Source organism: Canis aureus, chromosome 10 (assembly GCF_053574225.1).
Source record: "Canis aureus isolate CA01 chromosome 10, VMU_Caureus_v.1.0, whole genome shotgun sequence".
Taxonomy (NCBI): Eukaryota; Metazoa; Chordata; class Mammalia; order Carnivora; family Canidae; genus Canis; species Canis aureus.
Genome location: NC_135620.1, coordinates 9203078 through 9223666, shown reverse-complemented (window position 1 = coordinate 9223666; position 20589 = coordinate 9203078). Strand labels below are relative to the sequence as shown.

The 20589-nt window shown below is 39.8% G+C and overlaps 1 long non-coding RNA gene across 5 annotated transcripts in view; it reads left to right on the top strand.

Moving 5' to 3' along the window:
* LOC144321947 (uncharacterized) overlaps positions 1-20589 on the top strand; it is a 242919-nt gene that overhangs the window by 102148 nt on the left and 120182 nt on the right. For all 5 annotated transcript variants that reach the window (XR_013387490.1, XR_013387492.1, XR_013387491.1 and 2 more), the window contains 2 exons: positions 10105-10231; positions 11408-11459. This is a non-coding gene — a long non-coding RNA (uncharacterized LOC144321947). The remainder of the gene's footprint in view (positions 1-10104; positions 10232-11407; positions 11460-20589) is intronic.

Genomic DNA, 20589 nt, shown 5'->3' with positions numbered 1-20589 from the left:
ATTGATTTTGTATCCTGCCACATTGCTGAATTGCTGTAAGTTCTAGAAATCTTGGGGTGGAGTCTTTTGGGTTTTCTATGTTCAGTATCATATCATCTGTGAAGAGGGAGAGTTTGGCTTCTCTGCCAATTTGAATGCCTTTTATTTCTTTTTGTTGTCTGATGACTGAGGCTAGGACTTCTAGTACTATGTTGAATAGCAGTGGTGAGAGTGGACATCCCTGTCATGTTTTTGATCTTAGGAGAAAGGCTCTCAGTGTTTCCCCATTGAGAATGATATTTGCTGTGGGAATTTCGTAGATGGCTTTTAAGATACTGAGGAGTATTCCCTCTATCCCTACAGGCTGAAGAGTTTTGATCAGGAATGGATGCTGTATTTTGTCAAATGCTTTCTCTGCATCTATTGAGAGGATCATATGGTTCTTGTTTTTTCTCTTGTTGATATAATCTATCATGCTGTTTTATGGGTGTTGAACCAACCTTGCATTCTGGGGATAATTCCCACTTGGTCATGGTGAATAATCTTAATGTACTGCTGGATCATATTGGCCAGTACCTTGTTGAGAATTTTAGCATCTGTGTTCATCAGGGATATTGGTCTATAATTCTCCTTTTTGGTGGGGTCTTTGTCTGGTTTTGGAATTAAGGTGATGCTGACCTCATAGAACGAGTTTGGAAGTATTCCATCCCTTTCTATCTTTTGGAACAGCTTTAGTAGAATAGGTATTGTTTCTTCTTTAAACATTTGATAGAATTCCCCTGGGAAGCCACCTGGCCCTGGACTTTTGTGTCTTGGGAGGTTTTTGATGACTGCTTCAATTTCCTCCCTGGTTATTGGCCTGTTCAAGTTTTCTATTTCTTCCTGTTACAGTTTTGGTAATTTGTGGTTTTCCAGAAAGACATCCATTTCTTCTAGTTGCCTAATCTATTGGCGTATAGCTGCTCATAATATGTTTTTAAAATCGTTTGTATTTCCTTGGTATTGGATGTGATCTCTCCTTTTTCATTCATGGTTTTATTAATTTGAGTCTTTACTCTTTTTAATAAGGCTGGCTAATGGTTTATCTATCTTGTTTATTCTTTCAAAGAACTAACTCCTGGTTTTGTTGATCTGTTCTACAGTTCTTCTTGTCTCAATTTCATTGAGTTCTGCTCAAATCTTTATTAACTCTCCTCTGCTTGGTGCAGGTTTTATTTGCTGTTCTTTCTCCAGTTCCTTCAGGTGTGAGGCTCACTTGTGTATTTGAGGTTTTTCCAATTTTTTTGAGGGAGGCTTGTATTGCGATGTATTTCCCTCTTAGGACCACTTTTCCTGTATCCCAAAGATTTTGAATGGTTGTATCTTCACTTTCATTAGTTTCCATGAATCTTTTTAATTCTTCTCTAATTTTCTGGTTGACCCATTCATCTTTTAGCAGGATGCTCTTTAACCTCCATGTGTTTTAGTTTCTTCCAAATTTCTTCTTGTGATTGAGTTCTAGTTTCAAAACATTGTGGTCCAAAAATATGCAGGGGATAATCCCAGTCTTTTGGGATTGGTTGAGACCTGATTTGTGACCCACATACTTGTGGGTGGTCTATTCTGGAGAAAGTTCCATGTGCATTTGAGAACGTGTATTCAGTTGCATTTGGATGCAAAGTTCTGTATATATCTGTGAAATCCATCGGGCCCAGTGTATCATTTAAAGCTCTTGTTTCTTTGGTGATGTGTTTAGGAGATCTGTCATTTTAAGAAAGTGCCATGTTGAAGTCTCCTACTATTAGTGTATTATTATCTAAGCATGTCTTTACTTTGGTTATTAATTGATTGATATACTTTTCAGCTCCCACATTAGGGGCATAAATATTCATGATTGTTAGGTCTTCTTGTTGGATAGACCCTTTAAGAATGATATAGTGTCCCTCTTCATCTCTTACTGCAGTCTTTGGGTTAAACTTTAATTTATGTGATATGAGGACTGCTACCCTAGTTTTCTTTTGAGGACCAATTGAATGGTAAATCGTTCTCTACCCTTTCATTTTTAGGCTGGAGGTGTCCTTAGGTCTAAAATGAATCTCTTGTAGACAGCAAATAGATGGGTCTTGCTTTTTTATCCAGTCCAAAACCCTGTGTCTTTTGATGGGATCATTTAGCCCATTCACATTCAGAGTAACTATTGAAAGATATGAATTTAGTATCATTGTAATACTTTTTCAGTTCCTGTTTTTGTGGATTATTTCTTTGAGCTTCCTCTTTCTTTTACAGGGTCCCCCCCTCATATTTCTTGCAGAGCCAGTTTGGTGGTCACATATTCTTTCAGTTTCTTTCTTTCTTTTTTTTGTTTATTCTTTCAGTTTCTGCTTATATTGGAAGCTTTTTATCTCTCCTTCTATTCTGAATGACAGCCTTACTGGATATAGTATTCTGGCTGCATGTTCTTCTCATTTAGTCCCTGAATATATCCTGCCAGCCCTTTCTGGCTTTCCAGGTCTCTATGGATAGGGCTGCTGTTAATCTAATATTTCTCCTCATATAAGTTAGAAATGTCTTGTCTTTCGCTGCTTTAAGGATTTTCTCTTTATCCTTTGAATTTGCAAGTTTCACTATTAAATGTCGAGGTGTTGAATGGTTTTTACTGATATTTTTTGGGGGGAACCTATCTCCTGGATCTGAATGCCTGTTTCCTCTCCCCAAATTAGGGAAGTACTCAGCTATGATTTGTTCAAATATGCTTTCTGGCCCTCTGTCCCTCTTGGCGCTCTGTGGAACCCCAATTATACATAGACTTTTCCTTCTGAGGCTATCATTTATTTCCCTTAACCTTTCCTCATGGTCTTTTGTTTTTTTCTTTTTTCCTCACATTCTTCCTTGCCATCAACCTGTCTTCTATGTAGCTCTACTCTTTCTTCTACCTCATTAACCCTTGTCTTTAGGACCTTCAGTTTGGATTGCATCTCATTAATTTATTTGTAATTTCAGCCTGATTAGATCTAAATTCTGCTGTCATGAAGTCTTGGATCCTTTATGCTTTTTTCCAGAGCCACTAGTAGCTTTATAATTGTGCTTTTTTTTAAAAAAGGTTTTATATATTTATTTATGAGAGACAGAGAGAGAGAGAGAGAGAGAGAGAGAGGCAGAGATACAGGCAGAGGAAGAAGCAGGCTCCATGCAGGGAGCCTGATGTGGGACTTGATCCTGGGTCTCCAGGATCAGGCCCAGGGCTGAAGCCTGCACTAAACCGCTGAGCCATCCGGGCTGCCCTATAATTGTGCTTCTGAATTGGTTTTCTGACATCGAATAGTAATCCAAATTCTGTACCTCTGTGGCAGAATACTGTTTCTGATTCTTTCTTTTGTGGTGAGTTCTTCCTTCTAGTCATTTTGCTCAGTGCAGAGTGGCTGTATGAGCGGGCTGAGTCAAGAATATCAACCACAACCTAAGTAGATTTTACCCTAGATGATTCTCACAAGGTCAGAGACCAGAAATTGAAAACAAAGATCAGAATGAAATGAAATAAAATAAAATAAATAAATAAAATAACTTTACTTCACCAGTAAAGTGAAAAGCAAATTTTAAAACAAAGTAGTAAAAACTAAAAGGCCAAGAATCCCAAACAAGAAGGAAAAAAAAGAGAAAAAGAGAAAAAAAAAAAAGCAAAAAAGGAAAAAAAGGAAAAAAAAGAAGAAGAAAGGGGGGGTACTGGGAGATGTTGGTGGTGACAAAGTTGTAGTGGAGGGAGAATTTAGTCTACCCGAGGGGCCGAGGGTGATCCTCTTGGTTCTCAGTATATTAAGTTCTGTATATTAGAAGATGCTCAGTACCAAATTTATATAAACCAGCAGTACTTGTAGAAAGCCCCAACATTGACCACCATAACATAAATGAGGTAAAAGAGGGGGGCAGAATGGAAATGGAGAGAGTATATAATCTCACAGAATGAACCAGCACAGAGTATGTACCATATGGTTCTGGTTGTAGGCTGGTCATGTTTTAGAAGGTATTAACTTCTGCCATTGTAGAACAAAATGAGGCAGAGTAAAAACAAACAAACAAACAAAAAAAAACCAAAACAAATAAACAAAAAAACATATCTTATATATCTCCCCAAATTAGGTTGAGTAGGGTGAAGGGAATCTAGAAGTAGAAAATATATCTAAGACCTGTAATCGTAGAAATATGTCAAAAAGTAAGAAACTTAAAATGAAGAGGTGGTAAAATACTGAAGTTAAGGTGGGAACAGAGAAAAAAATTGCAAATTTATAGTCTGATATAAAAACCTGTTGTACTGTGGGAAAAAAAAAAGGGTGGGGTACCCTCTGATTCTTTATACTATAAATCCCTCTGACTTCCCCTGGAGCTTCCCAGCGCCGCGTGGTCCAGAACTTGCTCCTCCCTGTCCTTCCAGCTGGTTCCAGGGGTGGGGCCTGCCGCGCTCTCAGGTGCGTGCACCTGCGGGAGACGCCCCGCCCCCCGCCAGGTGCCGGGCTCCGCCTGCGCTGCTCCCCGGCGAGGCCTCTGTCCCCCGGGCCCCCCTCCCGGGCTCAGGGGAACGAGGAGGAACCAGCAGGAGGGCGGCGGCTGGCTCTCCGGCCCTGGAGTCAGCTCCGCGGGCAGCACCGCAGGCTCCCACCCTGGCCGAGGTGCTCCCGGGGCTGCGGCGCTCCAGCCCCTCCCCGAGGTCGGCCCGCGGGTGCGGGGAGCTCTCCCCGGGCGCCCCTCCCCTCCTGGGGACCCCGGGAGCCTGGAGGCTTCCCCGCCCTCCTGCGGCCCCGCCCGGCCTCCCCGCCCCGCACTTGTCCGCCCGGGAGCTCCACGCTGGGTCCGAGGTCCCGCTTCTCGGGCAGGGCTTCCCGGCTCCTCGCGGCGCCCCTCCCGCACTTCATTCTTATTTTTTAATTTTTTTCCGCCTTCCTACCTTGCTAGAAGTGAAAACCCTTCTCTCTGTAGCGTCAGGTCGAATTCAGGTGTTCAGGATGGTTGGCAAGTTATCTAGGGCAGCTGGTGGGGCGGGTGAGTGAGGCCCCTGCTCCTCCGCCTCCTTGAAGGTGTGTTAAAGGTTAAATGAGATTGCACATATGGAAAAATGGTTAGTACAGTGCCTGGTCCAGTATGTGAACTTGAGGAATATTTGCCATAATTAGTACTGCCTCCCTCCTATTATTGTTAAAAAAAAAAAAAGTAATTCCATAGAAAATACATATTGTAAATCCCTTTATATAGAAAAGGCAGGAAGGAAATGTTATTCTTACTTTACATATATGTCTACATATGTGTATATGTATGTATGTTATGGCACCCAGTGGTCCTTGGGAGGCATGCAATTTTGAGAACCTTGCTAAGATGACTCAGAAAACAGCCAAGCAGTGAAAATAATTCTTGGTTGATAAGGCATCTGTGCTTACCTCAAGACCCACCTGCCTTCCCAAAGAGGTGTTACTATTTAGGGTTAGCTCATCTATAAAGTGGCCATCTGACCATATAAAGGCAGGGATGTGTCTTTGGAAATAGGTAGATTCTGGAATATGGTAGTAACTCTTGCCTATGAACCGGGTCCCGGTATAGCCAAATGTAAATGGCAAAACAATTAGAAAATACACTCTAAAGCTGTTTGGGAAAGACCAGGAGAATTTGTGGAATGTGATCACTCCTCCTAGCTGAGACCTAGAGGTAACACATTGACAAAAGTTCTCTGAAGAGTCAAATCGGAGTGACAGTCTTGGCTTGCTTGGGTTGTCAAGATTCCTTTGTGCTGATGGTAGGTGAATTGTTGGATGGTGACTTGGAGAAATAGACTTGACTATTTCTCTAAGAAATGACTACCCATTTTAGTTATAGACAGTCTGAGAATCTTTATTTTTTTTTTATCACTGTAAGATGAAATTTAGGCAAATTAATGGGCTATAATTTCAGACCACTAGTCTGTTCTGAAATCATAAGGCTAGCAATAGTGCAATTTGAAATGAAAATTATAGTTTGAGTATTTTTTTCTTTCTTTTCTTTTTTTCAGACTAAGTAGAGTGGACAGGTGGAACAGTTAGAATCTGCTCATGATTCACCTCCCTCTCACATGTGGGCACACTCACACACACACACACACACACTCTAAAAGCATAGGAGAAAAGTCTTACCCAAATCTTCTGGAAAGTACCCATTTAAGCTACATGTGTATTGCATAAACATTGCTTGGCTTTCACAAGAGCCACCGTACAGGGAAGAGGAATCATAACGCAGATTAATAGGTGAAGAAAGCTTTTGGGAAAGACCGTAAAACTTTGGAGGCCATAAACTCTGGGAATGGATTCCAGAATGAAAGTACTCTGAAAGCTCAGAATGCAGGCTAAATGTGTGTGGGGCCAAGTCAATAAAGTTTTTGTCCTGAATTGCAAAGTACAGTTGGTGCATTGTCTTCCAGGCTCCTCCACCTTTACCTCTTCTTCTGCCTTTTAACCTACTTGTTGCTTTGTGAGAGTGACCCTGATATTAATACAGAATATAAGATTTAATGAAATGGTGACATTTTGGCTGGATACGTTTTTCATAAAAAGGGTCACTATATATTTTAAAGAGGTGTCTTGGCTAGCATTTTGGACTGAAAGAGAAACAGTCATCAAATTTCTGTACTCCTCTATAGATCTCTCCACAAGGTCATGCCTTGTGGACACAGCTACTACTTGGGGCTGAAGGGGAAACCCACCTCTGGCTTACCTTGGAGACATGCTGGAAGCCCAGACATGATTCTGTAGGAGGGTCAGCTTTCCAAGTGGCCTCTGTCTGTCCTGACATCGCAGTCTTAAAAAGTGCCTACGTTCTCACCATCTTTGTAAGACCATTAACCACTACAGAGTGCTCGTCCCCATATTTACAACTCCACACTGGGTCACCACCAGAGTTTCTGCCAAGCTCTGGGGGTCCCACATAAGCCTCCCACCATGTGGCCACAGCACGTGTTTCCTGAGTGAACTCGGTGCTGCTGTCTGGGTGCACATTTTCAGTCTATAAATCCTCCACATTCCTCGGCCTGTTTGCTAGGCCTCCAGCCAGTGCTGTATTGTATGAGAGAATGCCACATTTCTCAAGAGAGAACTGAGCACTCCTGCCTGGACTGTGTGGCTAAACCTCCAGTTGTTAACGGGAACAGGCTGTAGCTCCTACAGGGCTATCCTTTGACCAGTGTCCTAGGGCAGGGCCCAGGTCCATTGTGTGCAGATGAATTCAGCTGCACCTGACAGTGGGGTGTGTGGCCATTCTGCTTCAGCTATGGAAGGCAGCAATATATTTATTTTGTTTCAGTCTCAGTGGAATCATAGGAGACATTTTTTTCCTCTTTTTTTTTTTTTTCATTCCAGTGTGATGATGGGCTTCCCTAGGTTGACAACACCAGCAATGAAACCGTCTCCTATAGAAAGTCAAGCCATGGCTGTGATAAAGAGTTGCCCATTGTGGATGAGTCCATGGAGTCAGGAGAGCAAAATGTCACATATATTGGTTTCAATCACATGATTCATTTTTCCCCTGAGATTTTGACAGGTGTAATATCTTTCACATTTAAAATTCTGAAAGAAGAACAGACTAGTGGGAAGCTAGGGTCAGGAGAGGGAGAAATGGAGCAGGTCAAATGCTGCGTGTTCTTCAGGCAGTGGTAATGTGTCACATCATAAATGTTAGGGCAGGAAGTTAGTTGAGGTGGGGTTATGGGTAATGGGAAACTGAGGCATCCCTGCTTTGGATTTCTCATGTAGGAATAGAGATGGTATTTGGCAACCTCAGGAGGGTAGGAGGAGGGTGGAAGGGAAATAGATATCCAGGATAGACCCTAGAACCATAAACAGAATGCATATTGCTCCTGAGCAAGTCAGTAGAGCTCCTCTTCTTGATTCAACACATCTTTACGGACTGTTCACTCTATGCCAGGGATTGTCCCCTGGGGATACTGGCTTGTCATCAGTAGTCACATCTACATCTTTATTAAATGTTTCCATCCATCCATGCTTGCTAGGTGTTCCCAGGGAGTTAACTGGAATCAGCAGTGGCCTCCCTGAATTCTATGGAAAATACAAGATGCATATGTTTCTTCTATTACAGTGTTCTGTGTTTGGAAATGAGCAGTTTTGAGTTGTTATGCAAACACCAAGGTAATAGAATGTGTATAAATTACAGTAAGTGCAATTACTCACAGGAAAATTTGTTGGCATTTAGTCATGTTATTGTGTTCACTGCAGATTATAGCTTGTTACTTTCTGTTCCTCTAATACACTTTATCCACTTAAGTTTTGAAATAGAAATGAAATGCTGGCATATCATCATTTTGCCAGAAAGATATATATGTGTCTTCTATTGCATTAGACAGGTTAATATGTTTTTTGCATTTTATAACAGGGAACTTTATTAGCATGATGAAATTAATGCATGCATGGCAATATCTTCTGAACCAGTTGTTACCAGTAGATAAAGTCTGTTGTGGTAATTGCTAACTGAATGTCGGATCAGGGTTATTAGTGAAATAAAATCATTCACTGTGTGATGATCAGAGCTACAATGTTGTGAAGGATAAAAGAGCTGCCTGTACTCCCTAGTTTTAATTAGCTGTTAAAGAGGTGTCCTGGGTGATTTTGAAAGACTCATCTTATCAATATTGTTATTTAGAAATGATTTATAATATTGTTACAGAGTCTGCTAATGTTTCTATCATTAAAAGTCTATCATTGTTTCCATTATGAACTCTGTTGTTTGAAAGCTTTGCAGACAGAGCTTAAATATTTCCTTCAAAGCTTTGCACACATCTTTCTTTAAAAGATTGTTAAGGTCTTAAAACCCCAAGAGTTACTGCTTGTGGATGGGCCACAACTAATCTTTATTCATATGACAATGCCCAGCTTCAGTCCCATTAAGAGATGTAAGCCTAATTTTAGAGGAAGAAACTCCTCCCCTTTATCTGTTGATTGTGCTTGGAAGTGGGTCTTGGTCACCCTGGAAATCTGCACGAGTAGATTTGGTGTAATATATCTTCTGCCATTTAATTAGTCAATGGACTTTTCTAGTATTAAAGCTTTGAAACATAAGTTTCCAGAAGGACCTAATTTATGGTCTGAAGTGGTCCTGAGTAGAATTTCCATGTCTGTCAATTCCTGTATAAGTATAAACAGAAACATTTTTGAAGAAAAATATTCTCCAGAGAGCTAGAACTCCCTTTATAATGACTGTGTTCCTGAATAAATCTGTCTGCAAAATCATAATTCTGTAGCTTTGATCCTGGTCATGGTCCCAGCGTTTACACCATTATATCATTTCCAAGGAACAACATTGGGGTTGGGGCCATTGGATCCATGGTTGTGCAATGCTTGGATTTCTAGATCTACCAGGTAGCCATACTTCGCAAAGGTCATCTTTAGGATAGTGATAAACTTTCACAGAAATTTTGTTTTTTAAATTTGAAGAGACCATAAAAATTACCTACTCTTATTTATGGCTTACAGTGAGAAAAATGAGACCAAAGAGACTGAATACTTGTTTAGACTAAAGTATCTATTTAGTTAAAAGACCCTGTACAAGAATCTAGCCTGGCATAGCAGTATTTTTCTGCTAAATGCTTGCCTTGCATTGTTATTGACCATGTATATTTATATTTAGCCAATAACAATGCAAGGCAAGCATATATATGTATATAAAATATGGTATATTTTATATATATAAAGTATGGTAGTAATAAGATAACTTAGATACCATGTCAGTCACTCTAAAATAAAAATTCCATACCTTCATTATTTAGTTATGAAATTTGAGCGGATTGTTGTGACTGCTAGTTTGCTTGACTCTCAGTGGAATGAGCTAGTAGGCTAGTAGGCTGGTGGCTTTCTGAGGATAAGGTAAAATTTTTATCACAGAAATCCTCAAAAATAATGGGTCCAAATAAGTCAAGAAGAGATTTTTCGTGCCACTTAAGGGTGCTATCAATTTGAATGCAAGTGCATCTGTTTCCATTTTAGCGTTTACTATAAAAAGGATGTTGAAAATCCAAAATAACTGGTACCATATTTCCAGTATATCCCAATAATATGTTGGTGCCAGGATTGCCCATAATTTTCTCCAGTGTGGCATTTCATTACTTTTTCCCATATTATTCCACAGGTTTGCAACTTGACCAGATTTATTTATGGCCTCTGGAAAGATGTACTACTTCTAGTGCTGACAGAGCTAATCAATGCCTCAGTGAATTTGTCTACATTGCAAAGTGATACCTGGAGGACTTTCTGAGGTAACTGTCCTTTTGAAGTTATAGGGTGCCTGAAGTTCTTTTATGGTCATCTGTGTCTTCTGAAGCAATGTTTCTCAACTGTGGTGGCACATTAGAATCAGTGGAAGATCTTGTATGAGGTCCCAGTGCCTGGGTCCCACATCTGGTGACTCTATTCTGGGATGAGACCTGAGCATGGTAAATTTTGAAAGCTCCCCAGGTAGCTCTGGCAAGATCCCCCTTTTTCTTTCTTTATTTTTTAAAAAATATTTTATTTATTCACGAGAGACACACAGAGAGAGAGAGAGAGAGAGAGAGAGAGGTGGAGACACAGGCAGAGGGAGAAGCAGGCTCCATGCAGGGAGCCTGATGCGGGACTTGATCCCCGGACTCCAGGATCATGCCCTGGGCCGAAGGCAGGTGCTAAACCACTGAACCACCCAGGATTCCCCAAGATCCCCCTTTTTAAAAGCTTCCCAGGCATGCAGCAAGGATTGAGACCTACCAGTGAAAAGAAGTGGCTCCCCTTCATAGCATTGTTTAAGGAGAAGGGATTCTTTTATGAAAAATCACCCATGATTTAACAGTCCATGTGCTATCATGAAGAAAGAGTTGGAGCTGACAGTTTTATTATAAATGGCTCTGATGTTATGGCTAAAGTTAATTTTCAGATGTTCTGTTTTTACCTCAAGGGACTAACTATACCTTGTTAGTTTATGTTTAACTTGAAAACAGTAAAAATATGAAAAACAAATAAACCCCAGCAATATGTATGCTACCAAAGAGATGAATTTTTAAATTATTTCTCTTCTATTACTATGAGATTTAACCAATATTAATAGTGACTTCTGCTCATGTTAATAAGTAGATGTTTGAGGATCTGTTCATTTATTGGTTCAAATATTGGCTTACCTTTTGTGTATCAGGCACCAGAATAATCAGTCTGCAACACATCATTATCTTCATAACCAAAATTTACTGTGGAAATAGACAAATTATTTTGTGGAATTACTGTTGATACCACAACATCTTTGAGACAAGTGCTTTAAAGTGCCATGTGATAGGCAATTGTATGGCTCTTTCAACAAATGAAGTCTGCTAGGTTTTACTTTTGTTGGACAAAAAGCATTAGAAAACTGATGGTAATAATTAGAATTTCTAATATAATTTGCAAACTCTAAACCTTTTGTTTTTAAGGCACAGACTTCCAAGTCAGAATTTTTGATGATGTTCTTGAAGAAAATAAAAGGTAAAGCACAAATAAAAAATACAGAGTTATTTATAAGAGAGTAGATGAAAGAAGTAAAAGCACACAACAAAAGGGGTTAGTTAACAATTCTGGTGTGTCCATATGATGGGATGTTATATTATAAATTTTAAAAGTTGTAAAGAAAATGGAAACATGCTTGTATTATATAGAGAAGAAGCTGAATATAAAGCAGTAGTAATAGTACGATACTCTCTAAAATATACAAATATTCATGTTGATTTTGTTTTTCTCCATTCTCTGGGTGGTTTGGGTGATGGCAAAGTCAAGGTCCCAGATGGTCTTGGTTGTCCTGGAAGCTTACCCAGGTACAGGGTATTTGCGAAGCTGCTTTTCCCAGTGAGTGTCCAATTTCTGGTGATTTCTTATAACCATGATGCTGGATTATCCTGGGGAAGACAATGTGGGTACATAATTAAAAGCTTCACTGCCTAGCAATGACTCAGATAAAGTCAACTGGCCAAGTGATAGGTCAGCACTCCCTCACAGCTCTTTTACCTAACAGAAGCCATCATTTCATTCACCACATGTGTCTTATAGCACAACACCCCTCTCAAATCCCTCCAAAGCTATTCTCCTCCCCTGAGGGAAGCTCACTAGACCAGATACACTTCCATCCCTCATTAGTGTTCTTCTCACTTTAGATTGTTGTTGTTTTTTTTTTCTCATTAACTTAAAGCAGTGGTTCTCAAAGTGTGGTTCCCTGGGTCTGCAGCATCATTTGGGAATTTAAATCTGGAAGAAAAAAATTGCACTAGTTAACAATGATGTGTTTCTTTCCTTTACAATAATATTTATCTCCCAAAAATTTATGGAATTATGATAGCTAAGATATACAAGGCTTTTAGTATGTGTTGAACATTCTTCTGTTTTCCAACTGTTAACTCATTTATTCTCACAACCACATTCTGAAGTACGTAGTCTTATTTCCCTATTTCACAGAGAAGGAAACTGGATACAGAGAGGATAAGTAGCTCACCAAGGGTCATGAAACTATAATGCTCATAGGAGAAATACTGGAAGCAAATGTACAGTATCAGCAGTGGTTTTTTTTCTGGGTGTGGTACTACAAAGAGCTTTACATTTCTTCTCCATGCTTTTCTGTATTCTCCAAAACAAATATGTATTATACTTGTCTTGGTTGGGGCGGGGGGGGGGAAATCCGAAATATTATTGAAAAGAACTAAGGAAGAAGTTTCAAAGAAGACCTGGAGTAAGGGTGAACCAGAACAGAAACAAGAGGTGTTGTGACTTTTTAAAAAACCTCCTCCCTCAGGTCAGGTCTTCCAGGACCTTGGCAGCTGCTGAGCAAATAAGGAAATAAAGAGCCCCATGTGTAGGTACAGTGAGCTTCAGAACAGGAAATCCAAGGAGGGCATGACATTGAGCCATCTGATTTTCCCAATGTCTTCACAGGTTTTGGAACTTACTGTCTTGCTAGGTAGGCAGTGGTAAAATATATTTTATCACAGTATGTCCGGGAGGCCTTTGATGGAACAGAACCCAGCTTTCTGTATCTAAGGTATAAAGAAAGTTTGGCCATAAAATAATGCCCTGACTCATCTTTAATTAAGTGTGCAAGGTGGGAAAGGAATTAGTGTCTTCTGGTGTATGGGATGGAGAAACAGCTATAAGTTTTCAAAATAGCCCATTATTAGCAATCTGCACTGAATCGATTGGTACCTGCAGCTCAGTTAGCCTTTGAACAAGCTGGACAATAACTGAAGTAATTATTTGGGGTAAATTATTGCCATCGTAAAATGTAATCAATGTTTTATTACAGCAGAAAGAGATGTTTTTTTCTTAATTTCTGTCTCCATTCCACCTCTCTTCAGCTGAATCTCCTTGCCAGAGCTCTGAAAGAACGGTATTTTATTTCCTCTCCTGCATTGGCAAGAGAGTCTCAGGCATCCAAATGCAGCAAGACAGGACACATCTTGTAAAGGTTTTCCATTTTAATATCCCTTAATGACCAATATTGAATTCTTTATAGTTAATCTGCTGTCCTCATGAAAACAATCTTGATGGTTAAAAAAATCAATCATTAATGAGCAGCAAATGACAGCTCCCCAACAACACAGCTGTATTTTTGTAAAAGTGATTAAACATTGTCTGCATTCATAATTGCATGGTTAATAAGAATGTTGAGTACCAAGTCAAGCATTGTTGCTAATGATGACAGATTACGATGCTACAAACGCTTTGGAGTTATGGGGCTAAATTTTCAAAGGCAGTCCCTGGAACGGAATGCACACAGACCCACTAAGTATTCAATTTGCATGGACCATTACCAGGTTTGTGCATGGCATTTGGGAGCTATGCAGTTGAGACTCTTTTGAAAATCTGGCCCATTATGACAGAAAGCATCTGTAATTAACAGTAACTGATCTCCCTCTGCCCAGTGTTGGGGAAAGGTATAAAATGATCTGTGTGTGGTTTGATGGAGCCTAAAGCCCCTTTGGTGAGGAGTCCTGGAGGTAGAAAGGAAGGCAAAGAGCCTCTGGGGTTGTTCTACAGCCTTAGAGGTAGGTGTAAATGTTGGAGTGTTGCAAGCAGGTGACAGAGTGGGCAAGTCATTGAGAAGGGGACCTGATAATACTATCATTGATGATTTGCATCTCTTGTTTTGTCCTTAAACATACTCCTTAAACCTTGGGAATTCCTGAATTATCATTCACAGGTCTGACTACTGAAAATCTGAGATTGTCCCATGGTTCACTGGGGATTGATAGCTGTGCTGAGGGGTGAATGGTAATCTTTATGAAGCTGTGGGCAGAGTGAATCACTGAGTGATTGAGCAAGCCCCATCTGCTGCTCAGTCTGCCTGTACTCTGATCAGGTATGAAGCAACTTTCTGTCGGATGCCCCATGTGGTCACAACGTATGAGGAAAATTGCATGCTGTAAATGAATTTATAAATTTAAGGATTCTTGGAAACCTCTGGTCTCTTGCTGGGATGTTGAGATTCTAATGGACAGTTCGATGGCTTTATGTCTTGTGCTCTTATTTACTTATTCCAGTTTGTATGGATATCTTATCTTGACAGTTCGTTGGCCTGGAGAACATAGACCATGTGTATTATTCCTCTGCTTTTACTTGACTCAGTGATGTTTTTTCAGGGTCAGTCATCTTTTGTCTGAGCAGAGGATTACAGAGTCTCAGTCTTCAAGGCAGGCTGAGTTGGGGTTAGAGTATGGTGTTAAGATGCCTGGGTTTGGAATGCTACTCTGTCACCCACTAGTGACATTCCACACCTTTGAGGACTCACCTTTCCTCATCAGTGAAGTAGGAGTGGTATTAGTAGGGTTACTGTGAAGATTCAGGAAGGTATTTGAAACTCTTAGCTGATGACTAGGACATCATATGTGCTTGATAAAAGTTAGTTGTTCATATATTTGTCAATGTTAAAGCCTCAGTTTAGGGTCCTGAGTGAATAAGTTCTGTGGCTATGAAAGTGTGATTTTTTTTTTTTTTACCTAGGCTGGATCATTTTTTATATTTCTGAGAAGCAATGAGGGGGTGCCCTTAGTCCATATGTGAAGTGGCTGTAGCTGATAGCAGTTACTTACATAGTATAGGTTGAAATGTCTTCCTCCTCCACCTAAGAAAGAAGAAAGAGGGTCACCAGCTCAAGCAGACAGGTCAGCCTGGAGGCATGGCAGGTGTCATAGTTAGAAGGTCCTACAACCTTTGTACTGGCATCTGAAATGACACCCAGAACTGTTATCAGGCCACATTCAGGAATGGGGTTGAGATGTTAGTAGGTCAGAGCTTTCTGGAGCCCATGATTTCCAGCTCAAGCTTCTAGCTCTCACATCAGCAAACAGGGGAACTTTTTCCTCCTCACACCCTATAACCAACTTTTATCATTTTTCCCCTCCATTGTTTATTGTTTAAAATACAAGGAAATAAGTATACGTAGATTTGTTTCCTACGCTTCTTGTCACATAAATGTGGTATACTGTGCACAGTTTTTCACTTTGCTTTTGTTTACCTAACAATATATCCTGGAGATGTCTTGTAGAAGTATATATCAATCTTTTCTATTCCTTTTTACCATGAGTTCCATCGAGTGGATGCACCATAGCATAGTCAACTAGTCCTCTATTTGATGGATGTTTGAGAGGGAAAGTTTCTTTAAAATAGCAGAGCTTGGATGGCAGTTTAAACATCCTACAGGCTCTCGTACTCTCCTGTCCCCCTGTCCCCTTTCTTGGGTTGTTTGCCCTCTAGTGACTTAGTGGGCCCTCCTCACAGAGGACAGCCAGAAAATCTACACTAAATGAAACTGAATCACAAAGGAAGAATGGGTTTGTGCCTTTGTCTTCATTGTCTCTTCTATCCCAAACACTTTGGAGTCTTCATGTGTAACTGCAGAAATCTTAAAAATGTGATGGAGAATTAAAACCAGAGAGAGACAGTGATATATGTCAATTGTTTCTCAATAAACCTAGAAAAAAACCTACCCCAGGCAGAAATAAATGCATGGTGTTGTAAAATTTTAAAGAATTGGATGTGTGCTCAACATTTTAAAATAATTTAAAAAATGAAGTGGTGGGGGAGTGTGTGTGGCTCCAGGGATTTAATGAAAAACTTGAAATTATAATTTTAATACCTATCTTTACTTTAATGCTCCATGTCTTCATCTGGCAAATGAAAATCATGCTGGTTCTTACTCACTTCTCTTGAGGATGGAGAGTCGTAGCTGCTAAGTTATTGGAAAATATTTTGTAAATATGAAACACAAAGCTACAGTAGTAATTTGCATGGTGATGATCTTCACACCTCATTGCATAAATGATTAGCAAGAAAATTAGGCAGGACCGTGCATTTTCGAGAGCCTTCATAAAGACTGGCAAATACCAAGGCATACAAATCTTCTTTTTTTGGTGTTAAAATAGTCTGAGACTCTATGTACATTGTTTTATGTGGATATTGCTGCACTGGGAAAGAATTATGATTTGATCCAATCCAATAGCAACTCTCCTCTTTGAATAGCTCAGGCAATGCCCCCTGACACCCTGACGCTTGTCAGGACCCTTCTTATTTATCTGGCCCCTTCCTCTTCTTGTGTTTATTTATATTGTTCCCAAGCTATTTGTTTTGCTCTATTATGGCAGATCCTAAATGAGAACACATCTTCAAACCCAGTTCAATCTAGTGCTTCCTCTTCTGTGGCATGGAGACTGGTATAACTGGCAATGGGACCTTAGGTCAATTTTTTTTTTAACTTCTATGAGGCTCAGCTTCATGATCTGAAAACACAGAGTCAATATGTACATCTGAGGATTACTATGAAGATTTAATGAGATAATGTTAGTCATCAGTAAATGTAGCCCTACTCTATGAAACTTTCTTGAGTCTGCCCTTCAGTGACGCCTCTTTTGTTAGAATGTCTGTTACATTTATGAGACTTCAATCCGTGACACATGTCTTATTGCTTGAATAAGAATGGTTTTGCATTGTGTTCTTGCTGTGTTGTATGTATAAAAAGCCTACATCTCATGTTTCTTCAGATTGTCTTCTGGAGAGCAGAGACTAAATTTTAATTGAGCATCTACTGAGACTCAAAGCTCAGAAGCAGGTTTTTAGAACTAGAAGGGAATATAGGGATGTGTCACGTTATCTTTTCCAGACACAATAGCCTTCATCCTTTATGTTCTTCTACAGTGTGATCTTGCCATTTCCGCATCAGGAGGTCAAATCTAATTCTTCTCACTTGCATCCGAGCAAGCTTTGATCAATAGAATACAGTGGAAGGGACATTATGTGACTCCCAAGATTAGGTAATAAAATGTCATGTAGCTTCTCTCTAGTTGAATAGAGTCAACACATTTTGGATTTCTCAGTCTTCCACAAGAAACTCAAGCTCCCTGAGGCTGCCATGCTATGAGACTGTCCAGGACACATGGAGAGGCCACTAGACATGTAAATAAAGAAGTTGTCTTAAAAATGGGTCTTCTAGCCTCTGCTGTTGTAGCCCTAATAATTGAGTTTCCTCATGGGAGCCCCAGATATCATGGAGTAGAGAAAAGTTTCCCCACTGTGCCCTTTCCAATCAATTGACCCACAGAACCCACATGCATAGTAAAGTGGTTGTTGTTTTATGGCACTGAATTTACCATAGTTTGTTATACCACAAGGATAATTGGAACAAGTGATCATGATTTGAGTACCATGTTTTGGAGATTACTAAACTCAGAGAGATTAAATAAATCATTTTATTCAAACAAAGACTTAGTGGTAGAATCATTTTTAAGCACTGGGTTTCAGTCTTGAAACTCCATGCCCTCATGATTCATTATGTCATGTACCTTTCTAGCTCTTGTCATTAGCCCTGTGAAATTATGGAGTTAAAACTTGACTTCAGCCCTGTGTTCTCAACTGATACACAATTTAAGGAGTACTCTGCTCATGTAGTAAGCAATGAGGAAGTGAATTACAGGATAAGCCTAGCATATAGGAATCTTTTGCAGACTTTAGGTACTGAGACATATTGGGGGCTCCTAAAGAAGGGATAAGGATGAAGAAATGAAAAGGAGAGGTGACAGTCTGCTGAGGTTGGAGCCTTGCAGGAGAGGAAGTGGAAAGCAGCACCGTAGTATTAATATCACAAGGCACTGGTGGAAAAAGAAGGGTTGACATTGCTTCCATTTTATTGAGGCAAACAACTGTGCTGACAAGTTTAAGGCTGATGAGCAGCCTTAGCCAATCTCTTACTGTCTGCAGCTGAAGGAGAAGTGAGCAGGGGGCAGCATATGGAGCAAGAAGGAGCAGAGGGAGGCAGCAGCGGAGGGGAAAGAAAGCTGCAGGAGGGATGGGAAGAAACTCAGGAAACCTATGGAAGCAACCCACTGAGGTCTACTGAGGAGAGAGATGGGGAGCCCAAGCAAAACATTGGGGAACAGTTGGCTGTAAGCATCCAAAAAAATTAGGAAGAATTAGAGACTGTAAGATACCATAAAGGGAATAAAAGCACAAACAAAAGATGTTCAAAGAGAACACTGGGGATTGAATTTAAAGCAGTTAAAGAGTGTCTGGAAGAGAAAGGAATATGGGGATTGAAACCTATTTTGGGTGGAAATAGTCAATTGGTTCAATTTTTGATAAATGAAAATTGGGTGAGAGTTTGAGTGGCATAGCATATTTTGAGTCACCTGCTTACTAAGGCCATATTGTATTTCTAAGCTGTCCCCAAAAATGAAGTTCTCAATGTTGTTTTATTATAAGAGAAATGATACATATATGAATTTTTTTTACTGGATGGTCTGGGAATTGCATTTTCTTGGTTACTTGGAGAAAGAAATAGCATTAACAGTAAAAATCTACCATTGTAATGACACAATATAAAAATTAGTGAGAGAGTGTTCATTGTTTAACCAATGCCTCAAAGGAAAAAAAAACCCACAAGGAAGTAATCTGTTTAGTTCATATTCTGGGGTTCTTTCCAATATCCAGAGACCTTCTGGTCCTTATATTTTGACTTGTTAGTACTTTTAAGTCTGAAATCTTGATGATGACGAGGATGACAATGGTGATGAGGATGGTGACAGCAGTGATTAAGATGGTATTTTCTATATGCCAGGCACTATTCTAACTGCTTTACATGGATCAACTAATTCAATCACCCCAGTAATCACTTGTGGTCACTTAAATGATTTTAGTTATATACATTTTGTGGGCGAGGACACTGAGGCATAGTTCTCTTTTTTGGTGTTCATCCTACCCATGTCTCTTTCTATCTAGGTAATTGGAGAAGATTAGAAAGAAAACCTAAAACCCGAAGGGTAATAAAAAGCAACTGTCTGCAAAGTCCTTGTCATTTCAGAACCTTGTCAGCTCCCTTCACTGAGGCTCTGTTCAGGAGTAGGTCACACGTCTCCATGTCCCTTACTGCAAAGGTGTTTGCTTATCAGTGGAATGACTGATATTGTCAATGGAGTGGTTGCTTTTTATGATGGTGGGAGGGCAGAACATTATAAGGCCACCTCTGGATGGGTTTCATTCTTTAGTAGCTATCTGATATAAAGGAAAGAATTGGAACTCTGGAGGGGGACAGGGCTTCACTATTTGAATCTTGACTCCACTTCTTATTAACTGTCTGACTTTGAAAAATTTATTTATCATTGTTTTATTCACTTGTAAAATAGAGATAATACCATCTACTTTGTGGGGTCATTTTGAAGATTAAATGAAATGAGAGATATAAAGTGCCTAGGAAAGTGCTCGAGAGTTAGTAGGCGTTCAGAATTGTGTTACTTCCACTTTTTTATAGAACTGATATTGGTGATTACACATATTCAATATTAATCAAATCAAATGTTGATAGGTCTTTTGTAGGTGAGGCTGAAAACTTTGAATTTTCAAGGGCACAAGGATTATATATCCCCATTATGAAATGATCACTGAATGAAAAGTTGGAGAATAATGAGTTTTAGGCATATGAGAAAAGAACACCCAAAAGAGAAAACTATAAGTGTCTTTTAATTTCAAGAACCTTTCTGTGGTAGATAGAATAATGAATTCCCAAATGTGACCACATCATAATACAAGGACTCTGTGACTATGTTACCCTACATGGCAGAAGGAACTTTGCAGATGGGATTAAGTTAAAATTCTAGAGATGGAGGGATTATCCTGGATTATATGAATGGGCCATCCAATCACATGGATCCTTAGAATCAGAGAATTTTTCAGATTGTGATCAGAGTAAGAGATATAGAAATGGGTAGGAAATAGCAGAAAGGGAGCAGAAGATGGAAGACTCCTAACTCTGGTTGACAAACTAGGGGTGGTGGAAGGGGAGGAGGGCAGGGGGTGGGGGTGACTGGGTGGCGGGCACTGAGGGGGGCACTTGATGGGATGAGCACTGGGTGTTATTCTGTATGTTGGCAAATTGAACACCAATAAAAAATAAATTTATTATTAAATAAAAGAGATATCATGGTGGAATATAGTCTGAGAGATGCAACATGGCTGGGCGCTAAAGATGGAGAAAGGAGCTATGAACCAAGGAATGTGGGTAGACTCTGAAAGATGGAAAAGACAAGGAGAAATATTCTCCGCTAGAGTCTCTAGAAAGGAACACAACCCTGCTGACATCTCAATTTTA